This window comes from Canis lupus, chromosome 28 (assembly GCF_003254725.2).
Source record: "Canis lupus dingo isolate Sandy chromosome 28, ASM325472v2, whole genome shotgun sequence".
NCBI lineage: Eukaryota > Metazoa > Chordata > Mammalia > Carnivora > Canidae > Canis > Canis lupus.
Genome location: NC_064270.1, coordinates 24,416,456 through 24,436,496, shown reverse-complemented (window position 1 = coordinate 24,436,496; position 20,041 = coordinate 24,416,456). Strand labels below are relative to the sequence as shown.

The 20,041-nt window shown below is 47.0% G+C and overlaps 1 protein-coding gene and 1 long non-coding RNA gene across 9 annotated transcripts in view; one reads left to right on the top strand and one right to left on the bottom strand.

Annotated features, from left to right (window-relative positions):
• Positions 1-1,619: 1,619 nt before the first annotated feature.
• TCF7L2 (transcription factor 7 like 2) overlaps positions 1,620-20,041 on the bottom strand; it is a 281,057-nt gene continuing 262,635 nt past the window's right edge. For 3 of the 8 annotated variants that reach the window (XR_007406926.1, XR_007406925.1, XR_007406932.1), the window contains 3 exons: positions 12,911-13,510; positions 10,373-10,437; positions 1,620-1,922 (listed from right to left, as the gene is read on the bottom strand). The gene's annotated coding sequence lies outside the window, so the exon portion shown is untranslated. Of the gene's footprint in view, positions 1,923-4,645; positions 4,926-10,372; positions 10,438-12,498; positions 13,511-20,041 lie in introns of those variants that run through there. The other 5 variants (XR_007406927.1, XR_007406930.1, XR_007406929.1 and 2 more) reach the window with 5 other exon arrangements.
• On the top strand, positions 13,298-19,463 carry LOC112672350 (uncharacterized). Its single transcript, XR_003144220.3, has 3 exons — positions 13,298-13,667; positions 16,577-16,680; positions 19,305-19,463. It is a non-coding gene; the product is annotated as an uncharacterized LOC112672350 (long non-coding RNA).

The window sequence follows — 20,041 nt, the reverse complement described above, 5'->3', positions numbered from 1 at the left end:
TTGTCTGCGATTCAAACTGGAAACAAATGACACAAAGGTTAAAAATTAAAGGAATGATAAAAATGGAGCAGGTGTGGTCATATTGATATGAGACAAAATAAGAATTTAAAGTTGAAAGAATTAAATAAGATCATCTGACTGGGGGGCGGGGAGGCCTGGCTGTTTTCTTCCCTGAAACAGTCACGTGGTCCTAAAAAGTCAAAACAGATTATCTAAGGAACATCAACATGGCAGAGGTATAATGGAAATATCTATGATGTATGTGTGTATGTTGGGGGGTGTGTGTGTGTAAATGTACATATATGACTGTGTGATCAAAATGCTTCTGGACCCTGCAAATCCATCCCACTTCCTTGGAAACACCTAGCATAGTACTATGCTGGGCTGGGCCTTAGCCCTCTGCCCCCCTAGAGCTGACCATCTAAGCTGGGCACCATGGCACAGGTCCCTCTACAGAAGAGCACCCAACCCAACAAGCTAGGAATTCTGCAGGCCAGGAAGCAGCACATGAGAATTTGGTACATGAACCAGTCTTCGGGTCGCGGAAGTCCCTGTAAACACGGAGTGATGACTCCACTCTGTCTGGGGGAGTGGCTCACGGGATTAATATTTGCTCCCAATACCCCAGTCACGGCTGCCAAGTCCTCTCCGAAACCCCCCGAGCTGGTGGTTACCCTCCAGAGAACAAGCGGCTCCCTGGACACCTGGCTGGGTGCTGGGGACCCCTGCTGCTGAAGGGTTTTCACAGACCCTGTCGTGCGGGGCATTTCCAAAGCAAATATCCCCAGGCCCACTAGGCACCCGACTGGGGCAAGTCCTATACCAGTTTGTTAAGAGCCTCACTGAAGGGAAGAAAAGAAACAGCCTCCTCAAGACACCCAACTGGTCCTGCTCTTGCCCATAGTTTTATCACCAAGCAGGGCGGCAGAGTCAGGCCATCTGCTAACAAGGGGGTCCACGCTCTCTGCTGCCACCTGTCACAGCCCCAGGCCACAGCCTTAACGGGGGGCCGTGCTAGATCCTGGGTGTTTATGGCTTGCGCAGCTAGCCATTGCTGGTTCTTTATTTCTAGAAGCATCAGGGAGCCTCAGAGCTGGCTACTCAGGCAGCTCTGAGGGTGGGAGGCCCTGGGGGGTGGGAGAAGAGGAGCTGGAGGTGGAAGTCCATTCCCACGGTGGATGGGTCCCATCGGAGCTGCTGCCACTACGGCTGGTAACTCAACTGGTCGCGACTGGCCCTCCCGGGGCCTCCAGGGGACTGCGGACCGCGCCCCGGCTGGGCCTGCGTTCATTGATCTGCCAGCCAGAGAGCCGCCGTGGAAAGAGGAAACTGTGCCACCTTCGCCCAGGGACAAAGGGGGAAGAAGGCCCCGACTTGGAGGGCTTGGTGTCCAAGAGGGAGCGGCCTCTTTGGGGTGCCAGCAGGCCCTTCCCCGGGTGGCTCTTGGGGTCCCCGCAGCCGGGCTGGGCAGGAGCCCCGGGATGGGGAGCTGGCTGGGGCTGCTCCGGGCTAAGGCTTTGGGCCTGAAACAATCAGGGCCTGTTTTCTGACAGAGATGACAAATGGAGGAAGTGAAAGGGGAGGCGGTGAGCCTAAAGAAAAGCCTGGACAAGGGGAAATACCAAATGCAAATTGCTGTAATGAATCGTGAAGGCGGGTTCTTGAAGGCAGGGGCAAAACGGGAGTGTCCCCGAGCCCGGGCCGGGACCTGCCTTTCCATGCGTGCAGCGTTAGCAAGGGACCATCGGCCTTGGCAAGTGACCATCGTCGTCGTTGTCGTCGTCGTCATCGTGGCTGCGGAGGTGGACAGATGGCTCGGGATCTGGGGAAGCTGCCCCCGGAGCTGGCAGAGGCCGGGAGCCAGGGCTGGGTCCTCTCTGCGTGCTCAGAAAGCCATGGGCTGTGCTCATCCTGGCTGATGTCTGGATCCCAAATATCAAGTATAATAGGGAAAGAGGGGGAAAGGTTGCTATTTATAATACCAAAGAGATTCTTAATGAAAAGAAGGCCCCTTGTTCTGCTGAGTGCCGGGATCAGCTGGAGCACTTCTCCGGAGAGGAGTGGGGGGTAGGGGGAAGCTCAGCTGCTCTGTGCAACGAAGGGAAAGAATCTGGAGCCCCCAGCAGCAAACATAGGGGAGGGGATGGGCGCTGAAATGGAAGGGGCCCGAGGGCAGACCCAAGCTCAGGTCTTCCTGGGGCACCACCCCCCACCTCTGTGAAGTCAGCCAAGCCCACGAGGCCCGCCTGGTGAGAATGGGTTCTGGGGAAACCAGTGAACATCTGTAGGCAGATGTGAGGCAAACAGGCCATGTGTGTGCACACGCTGGAGGCACATGAGCCCCGAGAGCAGACCTCATCCAACTGTTTTGCGGGGGGTTGCAAGTCCGCGTCTCCAAAAGGCAGGGAAACCTCACTGACCGCTGTGTCACACGAGGGTCACTCGACAGTGACAGCCCCCACTCTTTGGCCAGAGGCCTCTTCTCAGTTCCCTGTCCACCCACCTGAACACCCAAGTGTTCTTCATGTCCTACCCCGGCTCTCTCAGTTATAACTTACTAAACACGGTGAAATCCACCGTTCTTAGTGTACAGTTGCACAAGTTTTGATAAATGCTTACTGATGCGTAGTCTTTATCATAATCAAAGTATAGAACATTTCCACCATTCCAGAATGTTCCCTCTTGTGCCTCTGAAAATCAAACCTTTCCCTCACCCCTAACCCCTGATCTGTTTTATGTCCCTACAGTTCTTGCCTTTTCCAGAATGTCGTATAAATGAAATCATACGGTATCTAGCCTTGGAGTCTGGCTTCTCTCACTCAGCCTAATGCACTTGAGACTCATCCAGGTTGTTGTGTATATCAGTTGTTTGTGTCCTTTGATTGGTGAGTACTAGTCCTCTTGATGGGTGTATCACGGTTTGTCAGGTTATTCCCTAGATGAGGAACATTTGGGTTCCTTCTTCACATGTCCCTTTGATCTCATCTTTTGTGGGACATTTTACTGGTGGGAATTATAAAAAGAAGAAAAAAAAAAACCCACGATTATCCTGCCAGACTTGAGTAATTCTTCTCCTTCTCAAGGGATCTCAGCTTTTTTAGGTCTATTTCCTCATTTTAATATCTGCCTCCCAAGCTTGATGTCAATGACTAGTTTTATAACTTACAAAAAAGACTCTGTTTTGGTTTGTTTGGTTTGGTTTTACAGCAGCTTTCCTGAGATAGAATTCCCATACCATCTAATCCAGCCATGCCAAGTGAACAACTCCATAGCTTTTAGGATATTGACCGAGCTGTGCATCTGCCACCTGAGTCAATTTTAGAAGGTTTTCATCACTGTGATTTGTAAAAGTGCACACCCTTTATCGGTCACCTCTAGCCCTGATCAACATTCGGCCTCTGAGGACCTGTCCACTTTGACGTTTCATAAAAACGCGATCCTTCAATAGGTGGTCTTTTTCGTGTCTGGCTTCTTTCACTCAGCATAAGGTTTGCAAGGTTCATCCATGCTGCAGCTCAGAGCATGACTTCATTCCTTTTTTTTACTGAATAATAGTCCATTGTGTAGATATACCGCCAGTTTATTCGTTCATCGGTTGATGGACATTTGGGTTGTTTCCATTTGGGGGGCTATTATGAATAATGCTGCTATGAACATGAACCTATGAGGTTTTGTGCAGGCATATGTTTTCAGTAAATATCTAAGAGTGAAACTGCTGGATTATAAGGTAACTTAGTGTTTAGCCATTTGAGGAACTGCCAAACTTTTTTTCCAAAGCAGCTGCAGCATTTCATATTCTAAAAGGCACTTTGAAAGTGTCAAACACAAATAGGTTACAATTTAATATTATTCATTGAAATGGCAAGAACGATATTTGGTCGTGGTAACAATTTAGACAATACTAAAGTGTCTACAGTAACATTGCTCCCCCCCCCAGCCCCCAAGTCCCGCTCACCCCCACAGAGAAGCCCTGTAACCACTTGGTATGAGTCATGCAGGCTTTTTGCTTTGCATAACACATATACAAAACTTACTTTCTTTTGTTACAATGAAAATGCATTTTTACTATACACATGACTCTGACTTTCTTTTTAAAAATGATGGTAAAATATACATAACGTAAAATATACCATTTTAGCCATTTTTAAGTGTATATAGCTCAGTGGCATTTAGTACATTCACAATGTTGTGCTACCAGCACCATCATCCATCCACAGAACTTTTTTTCATCTTGCAAAACAAACTCTGTACCCATTAAGCAACAACTCCCTCTCCCCTTTCCCCCAGCCCCTGGCAACCATCACTGTTCTATCTGTTTCTATGAAACTGATCGCTCTCAGCACCGTATATGAGTGGAATCATACAGTATTTGCCCTTTGTGACTGGCTTATATCACTTAGCATAATATCTTCAAGATTCATCCACATTGCACCATGTGCCCAAATTTCCTTCCTTTTTACCACGTTGTGATTATCCGTTCACCCCTGGGTAGACACCTGGGTTGCAGCCCCCTCTGAGCTATTGTGAAGAACAATGCCACTAGGAAGGCGGTTGTACAAATGTCTCCTCACATCCCTGCTTTCAATTATTTTGATTATATAAACTCTAAGCCTTTTTTTTAAGTAGACTTTTTATTGAATTATGTCACTTAAGAAAATCTTCACAATGTCCTAATGTAGGTCTCCTAGGTCGCTGAGTCATCTTCATGCTTTAAATTGCTCAGTTTTCATCCTCAGTCTGGGTATCTCATAGTCGATTTTACCATTTCCCTTCATGATATATTGAATAGGTATTACTCCTGGCTGTTTCCCATGACTGGGCACCAGGCATCGTGCACAGCTCTCCATGGGCACTGAGTGATGGGATCCTCCCCACAATGCTGTGAATTGGGTACACTCATTAGGTCCGTCTTAGAGACAAAGAAACTGAGGATAGAGAACATAAGTAATCTGCCCAAGGCTCTGCTGATAAGGGTTAAAGTTAAGAATCACAGTTTGTCCAAACCCCAAGCTTAACATCAGCATCATAACTAATGACATTCCCGAAGGGTCTTATTGGTCAGCCAAGGAGTGGCCTGGAGGGAGCAGGGAGGGGACTTGAATGTACGTGGACATGTGCGCTCCAGGAGCCATGAAACAGACTCTCCAAAGAAAGCAGATCTGCCTTTAGACACTGAGCGTCTCTCTCAGAGGTCAGGTTTCATGGAGCCTCGGAAAACCCGAGTAGCTCCCCACTTCCTAATGAGGGCCGTTGGGTCATGTTGTCTTCTGCTTCCTTTCCTCTTCCTCTTTGACCTCTCACTTGCTCGATCCCACCTTCGCCTCTGACCCTACTCCCACACTGTTGTCTTCCAGGCTAGCCAGGTGCAGGTGACAGAAACCCAGCTCAAATGAGCTCACACAAACAAGAAGAGTTTTTTGACTCATTTAACTAGGAACATAAGGGTGCATCTGGCCTCAATCGTGACTGGATCCAGGGGATCAAGTGAAGTCATCAGGCTCTTTCTCTACTTCCCAACTCTGCTTCTCTCTGGATGATAACCTAGTTCTTTCCTGTGGCGGACAGGCTTTCTCCATGACATAGAAAATGCTAGCCACCAGAAACTCCAAAACTACAGCTTCAAAGCCGAGCTATCGGACCAGAGGGAGGGCCCGTTTCCTGCTCCCAGCATCCATATGTTTGTCTCAGGGAAGGATCCAATTGGCCCTGCTTGAGCCATATGCTAACTATGTAACCAATCATGGCCAGGAAGAGGCAGTATTAGAACTGATGCAGACTTCAGGGCACGGAAGACAGTTTATGACACCAAAAGAGAGAAGAGGAGAAAGCTTATGTGCTAAGCAGAAACAAAACCACTCTCACCCTTTGCCTGCCGTGGCCAAACAGCTCTTCCAACCAGCAATAAACTCCCCACATGCAGCTCCTGCTGTTACTGCCAGCCATCACCCTACCCCTCCACGGCCAGAGCAGATCCTGAGCACTCTGTTTCTAGAATGCAAACCTCACGTCAATGAAGGTATCCAACCCACTCAGCCCCGTTTCCCCCATGCTGGAGGAGACACTGCTCTATCCAAACATTTTCATCATCCTCAGCTCCTTCCAACTCACTCCCCAGGCTTAGCTCATCTTTCAGCAAGCCTTGTTTCTTCCCTGCTCTAAGGTACAAGAACATGAGGTGCCCAGATGTATTGGCTGTTTACATTGCACGGAGCATGAGGCTATGCGTGTGTGGCTCCCTGCTCATCCCTGGACGCTTTCTCACTGCAGGCCTAGGTTCTGATGATTGCTCTGGACACTTTCTCGCTGCAGGCCTAGGCTCTGATGATTGCTATAAGCCAAATGGTCATGCTCAAGCCCGGTCATTACGCTGCCTCTTCTCCTTGACTCAATGCAGACCCGACTACATGAAATATTTGGTTTCTTCATCATAAGGAGGCCTAATGTTTTTTCACCACTTGATTGACTGTTAAATGAAAGCCAGGCCCTCTTGTTTGGTGTGTGTGTTGGGGAGGGGGGAGTTGTTTGTTTGGTTTCTTCAAGCATGTCATGATTAATTCATCCCTGGCCTGACTCATGGATAAACTACAACACTTGGCACTTTCATCCTCCTCTCCTTTGTCTCCTCTCCCCTACCTACATCCCACCTTGGTGAAAAGGTTGTCTTCCCCCTGATGTCATCAGATACTCTTGCTGATAGTGAACTTGGACCAATATTGCAAAGTACTAGAGTCTAGGGCTTTCAGAAACAGTAACACTGGATGTTTCAAACAATGGGACGCTCCTGATCCATCGACCCATGTTAAATTGAGAAATCAATCACAAAATACAAGCCAAAAAAACAGGACCACAATACTTTCAATGCCAAACGAGTTACCTACAAGCAAAGGGCACGTTAGCAGAATAAGCAACTGGCGTTGCCACTACTCTGGTTTGGTGAGGGCGGCACTCCTGTTCTAAAAGCACTTTCCCTTTTACCAGCTCATTTCATTCTCCATCACCATATAAAAAGGAAGCAGGAGAGGGATTGCTCTTATTTCCATTCAGCAAGTGGAGAAATAGCAGATCGATTCCCTGGGGTGGGCCTCCACAGGGAGCTTTCTGGAATGAGATCCCTAGCATACTTCCTGAGAACTCTAGAGTCAAGAAATGGAAGATCAGGTGTGAGGCTGGTATCAGAGAAAACGAGAGCTGCTGGCTTGCCAGCTCCTCTTCCCTCCTTTGCACATATTCCTAGTGCACCACACAAGAGCCACTGATGCAAGGCAAAATTCCTCAAAAATCCTAACCTTGAAGCCAGCTTAGCAGAGAGTAGAACCCCATTTTTTTGGCTGAATAAGCTGAAGCAGGAAGGGTCACTCAATGGCTGGTATAAATCATACAAAGAGCTGGCCAGGATAGAAATAGAAACTAAGTTTTGCCCAAACTGCTTGTCATTCTTCTTCATAGCTAGACTATAGGAATATCTTCCTTTTGCCTGGTTGACAAGAATGTAACTCCTATGAGAAGAAACGAGAATTGCACATTCCCTCGACCTGGTCCCACTGTCTCTCTGGAAAGCTAAGAATATAAATATACGGATTATTATTCCTATGCTAGGATTATGGGCTTGAGTTGAGAAATTCACAGAATCTATTTGTTCTGCTCTGAGCTTTGTATTTTTACTTCCCTCAAGTCAACAGGGAAATTAATGTGGTTCTCTCACCGAATCCTTACGGTTGTGGCTTATTCTGGATGGACACCCTGAGGATAAGACAACCGGAAGAGATATGGTAAAAGGACAAGGATCCTTCAGAACAATGCAGAAGACAGGGGCTATCTGTCTAGATACTGAAAAATTAAAAAAAAGAGGGGATCCCTGAGTGGCTCAGTGCTTTGGCGCCTGCCTTCGGTCCAGGGCATGATCCCGGAGTCCCGGGATCGAGTCCCATGTCGCACTCCCTGCATGGAGCCTGCTTCTCCCTCCCCCTGCCTGTGTCTCTGCCTCTCTCTCTCTCTCTCTCTCTCTCTCATGAATAAATAAATAAAATCTTTAAAAAAAAAGATATGTCACTGACAATTACCACCCATTCGTCCAATCACTAGTGCAATAGCCATCCATCAGTATTCTCAGCTGGCTAGAGGTTCTTGTGAAGATTAAAATGAGATCATTCATGTGTAGGAGGCACCCAGCACGAAGCCCATAGCATGATGGGCCTGCAGTCCATGCTGGGTCTGTTTGTTCCCAGGGCTCTAGCTCTGCGCCATCTAGAAGCAAAAATATAAGTGGTATCTGTACGGGGGTCTGCAGTAGGCAGGATGGAAGACAGACTTGGGCATGAGGGTCAAGCTGGAGTGGGCAAGGCCTTCCTCCACGCCTCCAGAAAAGACTGCTGTGCCCCACATGGTCCTGGGCTCTGTGGACACACCACTTCACACAGTCTCACCAAGTCCCCGCTGTGTGGCTGAGGTGACTTGCTTTGGTGAGATTAAATACCCTCTGAGGAGCTCACGGTAGGCAAGGGGCAGAACCAGGACTCCAACCCAGGTCTGTGTGAACCGAAAGACTACTGCTGAACTCACCAGCTAAAGAGACATCGAGGAGAGCCCTGGCTAAGAGATCAGCAGAAAGAGCTGGAAGCCAGACAAGCCTATTGGGGACACAGCCCACATGCAAACCTTAAGGTTGGTGGTCACTGCACTGGGCTAAGATGCTGCCTTCTGGCCATTTCCTGGCCCACTGAGAGAGAGGCATCCATCAGCCCACCGTGGCCCAGGTGTCCCAAAGACTCAGGCCCGGGACATCAGCCCCAATTTCTTTCTATCTTTTTTTTTTTTTTTTTTTTAGATTTTATTTATTGATTGATGAGAGACACAGAGAGAGAGAAAGAGGCAGAGACAGGCAGAGGGAGAAGCAGGCTCCATGCAGGGAGCCCAACGTGGGACTCGATCCCGGGTCTCCAGGATCACGCCCCTGGCTGAAGGTGGCGCTAAACCTCTGAGCCACCGGGGCTGCCCTCAGACCCAATTTCTAACTCATAAGGATGGCCACCATGTGCTTTTGTTCAAAATGCACCTTGTATGAGTGCACTCGGACAAGAGAGGAGGTGCTTCACCGCAACCCGTGAGCCCAGAGGCTTCTGTTTGTGCAGGGGGTGACCTTTCCCACTCACGTGAAGATGCCGTAGCAGAGAGCTATGGCCCTACTTTAAGAAACCCCTTTTCTGGATTTCTACACTTATTTACTCCATGAATTCTTGCTACATACCAGGCCATTCAAAGATGAGGGAGACACAGCTTCCGCTCACTGTTAAGGAGCTGAAGGTCTGGGGTGGGGAGGGGGGCGGTCACAAGCACAGACTATGGGAAAGCACACTTCAGGGGCACAGAGAGCCCAGGCAAGGGACCCCGGGTCTGCACTCTGGAGTCTCTCCTGGCTAATCAGCTCTCTAGGCTCTCCTGTTCCTTGTCCCCTCACTGGCAAATCAGAACTCAGCGAGGCAGACCCCCACTCCCATCCCACCAGCTGCTCCCGCATATCTGATCCAGGCTGACTCTGACCTGGGCTGGTCACCCTTCACCCCCAGGTGTAGTCAAAAGGTCCTTTGTCTCCGGGGACTCTGGGAAATTCCTTCCTTCCTCCCAGCTTGGGGACTTGCCACTCTTAATAGGTTCAATATTTGATTGTCAACAGATGGAAGGTCAATTCGCAAAAAACAAGGGCTTTGGGTCTGAATTGTTTCTTTAAGTCTCTCCAACTCTCCACAGGATCTCAGGCCAAGATGTTAGGCTGAACCTAAAATCAATCAGGCCCCAGGCTACAGAAAAAGTGGCTCAAAATACAAAACGTGCTCTCTAACACATGGTGCGATGCTTTCTTCTCCAGAGCACGGATGCTCTTAGTCTCTGAGCAGTCTAGAGAACAACACAGACACCAGTCTGAGATGGCCAGAGCCTGTTAAGGATGCTTAAAAATGACAACAGTGGTAATAAAAGGGCATCTCACTTAACATTTTCAGGCAACCACTTATCGATATCCTGTTTTCCAGAAATCTCCCTCATTTATGAAATGTTGTCGTGGCCACATTGGCCTCACCTTCCCCTGGCTTGCAGTCTCTTAGGGAAGCCAGGGACTTCCAGTAGAAGTCTTCCAGAGAAAGAGAGACCCAGCGGCCTGTATGAAGCATGTTGTGGTGTGGCCTTTCCAGAAAGCCACCAAAGAAAGACACTGGATCCACCTCCTTCCTGTCAAACAACAGCTGACCAAGGTTTGGCAGGACCATGACATGTCCATATTCCCACCAACAGAGGCCACGAGTGGATCCGAGACTGGAATCGAGACTCTAATTCACTCAGTAAGGACTATTTCTCACAAAGAGGAGTACCTGGTACTTACCTAACCTTAACTCCCAGGAACCTCAGTTGTGAAAAACCACCGATGGGAGCCATTCTTCCTGTGTGCTGGAAAGGAGACATCACTTTGACTTAAAAGGAAGCAGACATTGAACATCCTAACAGCTTAGATCCTAAGAGCCACACATCTTTCTCCCGGGAAAGACCCTGAGCCTCCAAGCAAAGGTGCCTGTCCTCCCCATCTCTGACTCCTTGTATGACACGAGGGCAGAGTGGCCAAAGGCAGACGGCAGACAGAAACGCCCACGTTAGGGAAGCACTCATTATATAAAAGGCAAGCGGGTGGCATTCCAGGATATACGCAAGTCATGGGCAAGTCCCCGTGAGAGTTCTTACTCTCTTAAATCTTTTATGAGCACTGAACAACTGACTTGCTTCATGAAGTAGGAATATTAATAATGCCTCCTGTTTATTGAGCACCTACTATACATCTAACCTGGAAAAGCAGAGTGCTCAGGGAGAGATTCGGGGAGGAGGCTTTGGAAGAGAGTAGGACACGGAGTGGGAATGGTGCTCCTGGCAAGGGAGGGCGAGGGCAAAGCCCCAGCGGGAGGAATGCATCCTGAGCAGGACTCCGACAGGACCTTTCTGGGGAAGGTGGATCGGTTGCAGGTCAAGCTTTCACCTGGCACATCTGCACCCCACTCCGAGGAACGGCCAAGTTTTAGCAGTGACCTCCTTGCAACGGGTCTCTTTACGGGACTATGGGGCCCAGCGCTGAGCGAGGCAGAAAGGTTTTGACAGTCTCATTTTATTTTGTTCTAAACAAGAGATAATATGAAATAGGCACCTGGGAGTGGTTTGAATTAACAGCCCAAACCAAATGAACAGCTGCATCCCAGAGAGGCGGGGGGAAATGTTTCCTGCTTTTGGTCATATTTCCTTTCAGCAACATTACATTAACACTTATGAAATACAGCCGAAAAGTCAGGCAGTATTTAAGAGGAAGAGAAACGTAGTTCCATACTCTGTGCAAAATGTACGGCCAATTAATTGGCCGTGTAAGCCTGGGTTTTCAACTCATCTGCAGAAGTCTCGAGGTTAATGAAACCATTACGTATGCACGGATGTTGTGGAGGGGGAAACAGGGAAGGAATAATTGACAATGCCCTCCATCTAGCTTTGTGGTGTGGGCTATTCTTATCTGACAGTGCTTATCAAAGTCAGGTACGTGGGTGGAATGGGTCTGAGTGTGCGTGCATGGGTATGCGTGTGTGTGTGTGTGTGTGTGTATACGTGTAACCATGTTAATGAGAACAATTATATTTCTCCATCTGGAATCCATTAGCTGTGATTATGATGATGGACTCTCCTACCCTTATTACTATCAGGATTAGCTAACCCCATTATTACCCAGGCCACCTTTCTCAATCTGCTGCACGGAGCAGAGGAGACGGTTTCCTGTCATCTAAGCCGGCTCCCTCTCTCCCACTCCGGAGCCGTTGTAAACTCCCTCACCCCATCTCAATTACAAGAGCCCTAATAGGCCCTCCTGTCCCAAGTGACAGGCCTCTGCAGGTGTGCAGGAGGCGGGGGCAGGACGGCCAGCTGATCCGTGTGGCCAGGAGTCTTAGGCTCGCTCCACCATGCTCATGGCACCAGGCCTGAGTCTTGCAGGTGTGCAGCAATTATCTTGGCCCAGTTACCTCATCGTTGCTTAGGGTGGATGGAAAAAATAAATAAGGCGCACTGAAAAGGCTGTTATTGCAAAATAGGAAAAGCCTGAGAGACAGGCAGGCCCCCCAAATGGAATGCTTGATTCCTTCATCCTCAAGATGTCCTGTCCACACTTCAATCAAGCCAGTGGCTTCAAGAACTGGCCCCCCAAGACCGGAGGCAAGGAGAGGAGACAGGGGTGCCTTCGGGATGATAAAGCTGATCAAGTTGGTAAGATCCATGGACTTTGGCCTCCCCTCCTCTCTAGCAGCCGTGCTTTTCCCCTCCCCAAAGGACTTCAATTCCTGGCCACCCCACCCCACCCCCACCAACAGGCGGCAACAGCAAACAGGGACTTCATTTTAAAAATCTGCTAGAATTTGAGATTTCCCAAGAAATCTTCATCAAAGAAGTCACCACAGTGAAGGCAGAGCATTGATCGGATTATCTCACCCTTATCTCATGTTCAGTAGAGTCTGTTTATTTGGAGTGTTAGTGTGAGGTGTGCGCCATATTGTCAGGACTCGGGTCCTCTGTGGCAAAGCATCCCCTTGGGGTGCATGAGCTAGCAATATCCTCAGCCTTCAAGGCAGCCGGAGCCCCCAAGGTGGTGCCTCCAGCTCAGAGAAGCCTCCCCCATTTACTCCAGAGGGACAGTTCATAGTAGTATTGTCATGTAAGCATCAACACATGAAAAGAGTTGGGAAGCATTGCTCTAAAGATCTCATTTCCTCTTGCTCTGCATCTTCCCCCAAACCTCCTTATCCTCCTTGAACAACCAAAGCTATAAGGATCCTTCCATTGGCCAACAATGTCCTCTGTTGGACACTGGGGATTATGAGGCCCCAAGGGTTCCATGATTTACCTGAATTCATACAGGTAGAGGTGCCATGGTGCCAGAGCTAGGACTGGAACCCAGGCCTCCTAGCTCCCAGTTGAGGTCAGCTCTAACTGCTCTCTGGCTTGGAGCAGACATTTTCCTTGTCTCCTGTACTCTGGAACTTTCTTCCAACCCCTTGTCTGTCTTGCTGCTTTCTGCCCTGCTGACCAGGTGCTGATTTGAACTTCCAGGCTACTGATCTCAACAACCAGAGCCTCAGGAATACATCCAATAAGAACTCACAACTTTCATGTCTCTTGACTCAGAGGGGAAGGTGGCGGAACCTTTGCTCTAAACTGCTGTTCCTGGCTTCAGTCAGAGAGGAACAACAAGGTATTCTCAAGAAGGCCACCACAGGACAGCCCTGTGTGTCCCACACGGACATAGACCGCTAGCAGCTGCAGCAGGCTTTGGCTCACGTCCACTCCGGGAAAGCTTATTCTGAGTTTTCATCCTTTTCACAGCGCACTGGTGCTGGGGTCACCATGGCACCCAAGAGTCATCAGTTCAGAGAGGGCTTCAATGCAGGCGCCTGGGGGGACTGTGGGATGCCACAAATATCCTTTCTCCAAGCAATTCCAAAGTCTGGAAATAGAGGAACTTCTGTGAAGATGAGCAAACTCTACAACCCTTGTCAGACCCTACTTGACCCCACTCAAAACCCCATCTGAGCATCTGTCCCCATCTGTTTAGAGACGTGAGGGTTATTTTCGGCACTGTCTGAATGAATGTTCATCCTTCTGTAAGTAAAGGGCTTCCCACCCCAGTTAGGGATGGCTTAACCTGACCGGTCTCCAGGGGGTACCAGGAGATGATGGATGTGTTCTAATTCTTCATCAGGGCAGGGGCAGGATGATTCTTACTCTAAATGCTTATCCTCCAGGTCAATAAAATGAATAGTTCCCACATAAGATGTCCTGCCCACACCTCAGAAAATTGACACAACATATCATTTCATCCAAACTATAGCTCACAACCATTTGGAGATTGGGTAGAAAATGATAAGGTAGTAATATGAGTTGTCGAAAGAAGTTCAAGATTTATTAAAATAAAACCAATAGCAATATATAGTGGTGACAGGAAGCTGAGAAGTGGAACAACTTTTCTGAATGGCAGTTTGACAAACATACACTAAATCTCTTAAAAAGGCATCACTTGACTCAGTAATTCTAAGGATTTTACCCCTAAGGAACTAATCAGAAATGTGTACAAAGATATATGTATGTAAATTTTCATCACAGGAATTCTGTGTAGTAGGGAAAAATAAAAATAGCTTAAGTGCTTAATAATGAGGAATCATGGGGGGGATGAATAAATAATGATATATTGCAACATAGCCATCGAAATAGGGAATTAAAAATTTGCATTAAAATAAGAAACTTTGGGGGCACTTGGGTGGCTCAGTCAGTTAAGTGTCTGCCTTTAGCTCAGGTCATGATCTCGGGGTCCTGGGATCAAGCCCTGCGGCAGGCTCCCTGCTCAGTGGGGAGTCTGCTTTTTCCTCTCCCTCTGCCCCAACCCCTGGCTCATGCACACACACACATTCTCTCTCTCTCAAATAAATAAAATCTTTCAAAATTAAGTAATTAATTAATTAATTTTTAAACTGAGGAAGTCTTTCCTAATATAATCGCAGATAAAACAAAGTCAGGCTACAAAACAATTTATCCAGTATTATTTCAGTTTTATAAAAATCTTTGTATGTGACTATACATGAGTGTGTGTGTGTGTGTGTGTGTGTGTGTGTGTGTGTGTTGATTAGAACAAATATTTGAAGGCTACACCCAAAGTTTTCCATAAGGAGTGTATATTGCTTTTAAAATCAGAAATGCAAATGTTAAGGAAATGAAATTGATTCCTGCAGCTAAGAAATAGGACAGTGGAGTAAACCATATCTTTTCTTACTACTGATCAAACCACCTCAGCCCTACTCTCAGCTCTCAAATAGAAATTTTCTCAGATATCAGATCTTGTCCAATCAATACCCTGAATCAGCTAAACTCATCTAAGGCATGAACTTAGTTTTATTACATATACTTTGCATTGTGTAATTTTATAGGTAAAATTAAATATTCCTCACCCCTTTCACTTGTGAGAAAATACATGCCTTTGCATGTCTAATGTTTAAGACAAATATTTTCCTAAACTTAAGGGTCTGGGACTTTCCCTGCCCATATCACTGCCCTCACTTCCTTTCCGTAGAGCATCATGCCAAGAGGTCCACCAAGGCAGAGCTTTCCTGTGAATGGCCTCATATTAAACTTATAAATTACTTGACTTTCCAAAGCCAGAGAGATCCTGGGGATTGTAGCCCCAATATTAAGAAGGTGATACCTACAGGAAGACAGACCACAAAAGATAAGCCAAATGGTAATTTTGCTTAAGAAGTCCCCTTGTGGAATGTGAACTGGTGCAGCCGCTCTGGGAAACTGTGTGGAGGTTCCTCAAAGAGTTAAAAATAGACCTGCCCTACGACCCAGCAATTGCACTGCTGGGGATTTACCCCAAAGATACTGATGCAGTGAAATGCCGGGATACCTGCACCCCAATGCTTATAGCAGCAATGTCCACAATAGCCAAACTGTGGAAGGAGCCTCAGTGTCCATCAAAAGATGAATGGATAAAGAAGATGTGGTCTATGTATACAATGGACTATTACTCAGCCATTAGAAATTACAAATACCCACCATTTGCTTCAACGTGGATGGAACTGGAGGGTATTATGCTGAGTGAAGTAACTCAGTTGGAGAAGGACAAACATTATATGGTCTCATTCATTTGAGGAGTATAAAAAATAGTGAAAGGGAATAAAGGAGAAAGGAGAGAAAATGAGTGGGAAATATCAGTGAGGGAGACCGAACATGAGAGACACCCAGCTCTGGAAAATGAACAAGGGGTAGTGGAATGCGTTGGGGTGACTGGGTGACGGGCACTGAGGGGGGCACTTGACAGGATGAGCACTGGGTGTTATGCTATATGTTGGCAAATCGAACTACAATAAAAAATATACAAAAAAATTTTAAAAAATAAATCTAAAAAAAAAAAAAGAAGTCCCCTTGTGTAAGTCTGAGAAACCATAAAACGAACTTAGAGAGGACTTACTCTCACTGGTAGGAATTAGCCATCATAATTGAAAGGACTCAGAAAGATTTGTAGTGGCATAAAGGGTGGTTTTTGCCACAATGCAGGTCCTGGGAACCACTACAACTTAGCTATGCTTTATCTTTCACATCCACCAGCACATGCCTCTCTCTCTCTGCCTGCTGTTGCCTCTGGCTATCCAGGGAGTAGCATCTAGAATTTAGGTTCTCCAGGTACGTCCAGGTGACCAGATTCACTCCTTTCTCCTACCAAGCTCCTAAAACTGCTATTCCTTCAAGAATGGCTGATTAGAGGCACTGATAGGAAAGCAATCTGATTGAATTATTCACATTAAGATATAAACTGACCATAGTCGTAGGTCTCCCTATGGGTATCTAATTCACGTGTTTGGGAACTATAGTCTTTGAACCATCTGCATTAGGGTCACCCAGGTGCTTCTTGAAATGATGGGTTTCTGGGTGCCACTCCTTTCAGAATGAGAATCACTCCTGGTAGACTCCATGGATCTGCATTTTAAACAAGCCCCTTTGATTCTTATGCACCCTACAGCATGGTAACAGGTGGAATATGGAGAGTTGATGTCTTGGTCTACAAAAGCCTTTACAGAGATGACACACTTTCCACTCCAGGAGCACCCACATCAAAAAACAAGGGTGAGTAATTCCATTAACACTAAATGCTTCTTATGCAGCAGATGCTGTTATCATCTGCATTTTCACAATGCAGAAACTGAGGATCATAATGATTAGGGAACTATGCTGAGGTCACACAGCTCTTAAACGTGGGATCGAGCTTTCGAACTCCAGCAGCCTTAAGAAAGACTCCTGAGGACCTACTTCAAATATCAAGTTATAGCCCATCTCAGTCAGAGCTTCTCCAACTTAGCTAAGACAGACAGCAGTGCCCAAACTTGAAAGGTTGTGAGGACATCCCTAAAAGGAGAGAGAGAGAAACAAAACAAACGCCCGACTTAAGTGGTGAATTACTTAGAACACTACATTATGTGTCAATTCTCACTGAACATCTTGGACACCAGTTTAGGCTGGTTGATGTATTATAGTTTTGCCTAAGAAGGCTCAGAACTTTGAAACTGTTCCCTTTTGTGCTTTGATTACACATTCGTTCTGACTTGAAAAAGGATTATGTTGTGAGGAGCCCCACGCTCCCTCTCGCAGAGGCCGGTTGTAGCTATTTCCATCTGTAATGATTGTTTAATGACTCTTTAAGAAAGTGCTGCCTGAGGTTCTCTAATCACCGAATTTTTATTAAGCATTCAAGGAAATCACACAGGTGCAGGATTTCCTCAAGGACAGGCAAGCTATGACTTGTGCAGAGGAGGAAAAGCAGTGCCGATGGCAACGTGACCCCTACCCCACCACCAATGCAGGAAACCTGTACAACACAGATGGAACAGCACCTTGGTGCTCCCAAAGGGAGAAAGAGGGATTTAAGAGACAAGATAAACAGGAGCAAGAGATGGGAACCAGGAGCAATAAATACTTTTAAAAAGACAGGAGTGAGGTCTAGAAAGATCATGAAAGGAAGAGGGGTCAGAGACTCTCATCTCCTTACATTGTAAGCATCCTGGAGACCCAAGACCCTTCACATCAAGGGCTGTGGAAATCTTCAACTCCACTTAGAATGAACTTTTGAGCTGAGTACTTCAACAGTGACTGGTGAGCCAGCCATTGTATGAGCTGCTATGGTGAATGAAGCACAGTTTTTATCTGTGAGAAGCATAGAGTCAGGGTTGGGGGGTGGGAGTCGATGGGGAGACACAGGTGATACTGCAATAGTACCTACCATTTATTTAACCTCTGATGCGCCATGCATGGCTGAGTGGTTTGCAAACATAATTAAAGGACATTTTTCCCATCTCCAGATGAGAAAAACTGAGACAGAGTAGTGAGGCTCCTTACTCCAAATCACATAGCTAATAAGTGACCAAACCAGCATCTGCACTGAAGTCTGGCTCCAAAGCCCATGCTCTTAACCCCTCTCCCAGACAAAGCATTGATCTTGGAATTACTGTGCATGTGGAGAGCAAGATGTGTCCAGGACGTGACGAGAGCCCAGAGAAAGGATGCTTAGCCCAACTTGGATTCAAATTCTGGCTCTAGCCCTTACTAAATGTGAGACCTTGGGCAAAGAAGTTACTCCTTTTCAGCTTTAGTTTTTCCATCTCTGAAATGGGTCCAATTATATCAAGCCTGTGAGATCATCTTAGAAAGAAAGGTGATAATTACATAAAGCATCCAACACAGCACCATCTAGCAGGTTACATAGTACATGCTGAGTTAATGTTGCTTTCCATCCCCTTTCTGGCTGCTTTGCAGCTGGGAAATGGTGGGGGCCAGCAGCCCAAAGCTGAAACAGGCACAAAGTGCACTGCTGGTGGTGGTATAGACAGGGAAGCCTCTGTGCGGAGTTCTCCAGCACTACCTAATGAAAACTAAGAAAATGCAAGGAGGTCCTTGAATGGGACAGACATGGGCTATTCATCACAACATTGTCTTTAACAGTGGGGAGTGGGAAGCAATCTAGGTGTCCATCACTTAGAAATGAGTCAGGAGATTAGGGGGGTTGTCTATTTTGGAATACATTATAGGAGTCAGGGGTATTGTTCTATCCATATATAAAACATGGATAAAAAAAAAAAAAAACATGGATAGAACCTAAAAACATAGTTAGGGAGTAAAATGTAAGAGTCAGAAAGAGATCCACAGCCCAGTTCCATTCATATAAACAAAGACTACTTGCAGACTCAAAATAACATTGTGTATTTTGTAATGATGCCCAGGGTACCTAATATATGTATCTCAGTGAACTATGACCCCCAAAGATGTCCACATCCAAATCCCTAGAATCTGTGACTATGTCATGTTCTATGTCAAAAGGGAGTGAAGGTTGCCAATCAGCTGACCTGGAGCTGAGCAGCGTCATGGATTATCCAGGTGGTCCCAATGTAATCACTGAGGCCCTTGCAAGTGAAAGACACAGCAGGAGAGTGACTGTATGAGGCATACAGGTGAGACTAGACCGGCCAATCCTGGCTTTGAGGATAGAAGAGGGCTGGGAGCCAAAGAATGCAGGCAGCTTCTAGAAGCTGGAAAAGGCAAGAAAACAGATTCTTCCCTTGAGCCCCCAGAAGGAACACGGCCCTGCCAACAAATGAGTTTAGTCCAGGGAGACCCATTTTGAGCTTCTGACTTCCAGAATGGTAAGATAATAAATTTGTGTTGTTTTAAGCCACCTTATTTGTGCTAATTTGTTACAGCAATGATAGGAAAGAAAAAGGATGCCAGACACATTAACATGAGCCCTGGCTGTGGAGGAGGAATGGTGGGAAGATCAGAAAGGAAGGGGCTGCTGCCATGTCATTATGCCCCATGCAGAGGAAGACTCCAAACTCAACACTGCCTGAGGTGAAGGACAAGAGGGAGAGAAAGGAGAGAGAGGAAGTGAGGTTGGGGGTGAAGGGGTGGGGTGGGGGGGACAGAGGGTGGAAACCCAATGGAGCTGGTTGGGTAGGTGGCACATGTTGCATGGTGAGCCCTGTGCAGCACGTGCTCCAGGTGCACTGAGTGAATCAAGGAGTGGGTGAGGACTGACAACCCCAAAGGGGGTGCACAGTAAAGGAGAAATCATATTCAGGGGGATCAGATTCAAATAGCTTCTAGAGTGAGCTGGAACCTAGTCTGGGTTTTCCATGAGTTCAGAGTGGGATACTAAGCTATCTTCCCAACCACACTTAAACAAAAACTACTTCTGAGGGAGCCTGGGTGCCTCAGCTGGTTGAGGGTCTGATTCTTGATTTTGGCTCAGGTTGTGATCTCAGAATCCTGAGATCGAGCCCCTCGTGAGGTTTTGCACTCAGTGGGGAGTCTGCTGCTCTCCTTCTCCCTCTCTGCACACACTCTCTCTCTCAAATAAATAAGTCTTTAAAAAAAAAAAAACTACTTCTGAGTTGGGTATAGAAAATTAACTTTAAAAAGCCAGCTTTGCCTTTATGGT